The following is a 2,709-nucleotide window of genomic DNA, read 5'->3' as shown; positions in this document are numbered from 1 at the left end:
AGGATTTGATTCTTTGTCTTATGAAAAACCACCTTCTCTTTCTGAAATGGCTGATCGTTATGGTCGTGGTTTTCATATTCTAGCTAAGCATGGGTATCATGGAAATGGTTGTGGCGCTCATGAACAAGGGATAAAGGTTCCTCTAGAGAATAATCTTTATGATGTGACCTTTGGACTTGGTTTTAATCCTTACAAGCGCACTAAAGCTTCTAAGAGACCATGTATTAGTGTTAATACTATTTCTACATCTCTACCAATGAGACACCCTGAGTATATTGATAGGGATCTTTCGTGCGCCTATGCTTTGGATGTCTTTCCTACTGATGAGGCTTTAGCTGAGTTTTTAGGAGCATATGATACTCTTCCTCGTTATCATCACAATAGGGGACTTCCTTATTGTTTGAACACTGAAGCTTATTTTGGAAAAGAGATTGATAATGATAAGATTGTGAAAAAATTCCCTCAGTTAAAGGATACTCCTCAACAAAGTAATCTTCTCATAAGTGACACCATTAATATTAAGATGGATCCTTGCAATGAAGAAAAAGTTATTAGAATTGGAAAATGTTTGGATGAGGAAGAACAAAAACAATATGCAGATTTATGGCATGAATTCCCTGAGATCTTTGCTTGGACATATTCTGACATGCCTGGTATAGATCCTAAGGTTGTTACTCATAATATTGTCTTAGTTCCCGATGCTAAGCCTGTGAAACAAAAGATTCAAAAAATGAATCCTAAGGTAGCTTTGCTTGTTAAGGCTGAGATTGAAAAATTATTGGAGGCTGGATTTATCCGCCCTATTGATTATTCCCTGTGGATTTCTAATATTGTCGCTGTGGCTAAATCAGATAATAAGATAAGAATGTGTACCGACTTTCGAGATTTAAATAAGGCTTCTTTGAAAGATGATTTCCCTCTCCCAAACATTGACATGATAGTTGATTCTACAGCAGGACATGCTTTGTTATCCTTCATGGACAGTTTTTCAGGATACAATCAAATTTTCATTAATCCTCAAGATCAATTCAAAACTGCTTTCACCACTCCTTGGGGTACGTTTTGTTGGGTGATGATGCCTTTTGGACTTAAAAACGCAGGCGCAACTTATCAACGAGCGATGACCCTTATCTTTCATGATTATATGTCTAAGATTTTAGAAGATTATGTTGATGATGTTTTAGCCAAATCCATTCTCCGTATAGATCATATTAAGATCCTTCGTCAAATCTTTGAAAGAATTCGTAAATATCACATGCGCTTGAATCCCCGAAAATGTGTTTTTGGTGTGGATAGTGGAAAACTATTAGGATTCATAGTTTCGCATCGTGGGATTGAGGTGGACACTAAGAAAATAGATGCTATTGTCAACATGCCACCTCCTAGAAATGTGTCTCAACTCAAAAGCTTACAAGGAAAGATTCGGGCTATTCGTAGGTTCGTATCTCAACTTGCGGATCGTACTTTTCCTTTTACTCAACTTCTCAAAAAGAATATCGCTTTTCAATGGAACGAAGATTGTCAGCAAGCATTTGAAGATTTAAAAGTATATTTGGCTAATCCCCCTATCCTTCAACCTGCCGAACCTTCTAAACCCTTCCTTCTTTATACAGCTACTTCCTCTCATGCTCTCGTAGTATTATTGGCACAACATGATAAAGATGGTAAAGAGTGTCTGGTTTATTATATAAGTCGAACCTTACTCGATTATGAGACCCGATATTCTGCAATAGAAAGACAATGCTTGGCCTTGGTGTTTGCGACTCAGAAATTGAGACATTATCTTTTGAATTCAGAAGTCCACGTCATGGTAAAGTTTGATCCTTTGAAGCATCTTTTCTCTAAAACTGATTTATCAGGACGCCTAGCTAAGTGGGTTATGATGTTAACTAAATTTGACCTTAAATTTGTTTCACAAAAAGCAATTAAAGGCCAAGCGTTGATCGATCACTTAGTTGAGGCCCCTTCACCTTTCTCCTTCCCTAACCCTGAGTCTTTTCCTGACGACTTCATTCTGTGTACAGAGAAAGATGAAACTTGGGAGTTGTATTTTGATGGCTCTAAGTGTCGTACAGGATCAGGGGCAGGTGTTGTTCTGATTTCTCCTACAAAGAAATCCATTCCCTTATCTTATCGTCTCAATTTCCTATGTACCAATAACATTGCCGAGTATGAGGCTCTTATAGCAGGAATAAAAGCAGCCTTGGATCTGAATGTAAAGCACATACATATTTATGGAGATTCTCAATTAATTATAAGACAAGTAACAGGACTATATCAAGCAAGACAAGACAAACTATCACAATATAAAGACCTTGCTATCTCTTTGTTACAAAAATTCGATTCTTATACCATGAAACCTGTTCCTCGAAAAGATAATCGACATGCGGACGCAATGGCATGTGTGGCTTCTCTTGTATCTTTAGAGGACCCTGTGGTTGATCTTAAATTTGTTATTCACAACCTTATTTCTCCAGCTATTGTAGATGATTCTAGCCTGGTGACATGTTGCGACTTTATAGACTCAGATGAATGGTATTCGCATATCGTAAGATACTTGACCGATGGTACCTTTCCTGATTCCGCCAATAGAAACACTAGGGCTAGAATCCGCAAGTTGTCTGCTAGATATATCATTCTTTCTAATGTTCTTTACCGAAGGGGTTATAACGGTCTTCTCCTTCGTTGTCTTAACAAATCGAAAATCCC

The sequence above is a fragment of the Cryptomeria japonica genome, chromosome 10 (genome assembly GCF_030272615.1).
Source record: "Cryptomeria japonica chromosome 10, Sugi_1.0, whole genome shotgun sequence".
NCBI lineage: Eukaryota > Viridiplantae > Streptophyta > Pinopsida > Cupressales > Cupressaceae > Cryptomeria > Cryptomeria japonica.
The sequence above is the reverse complement of the archived record's forward strand: the minus strand, read 5'-3'. Positions refer to the sequence as shown.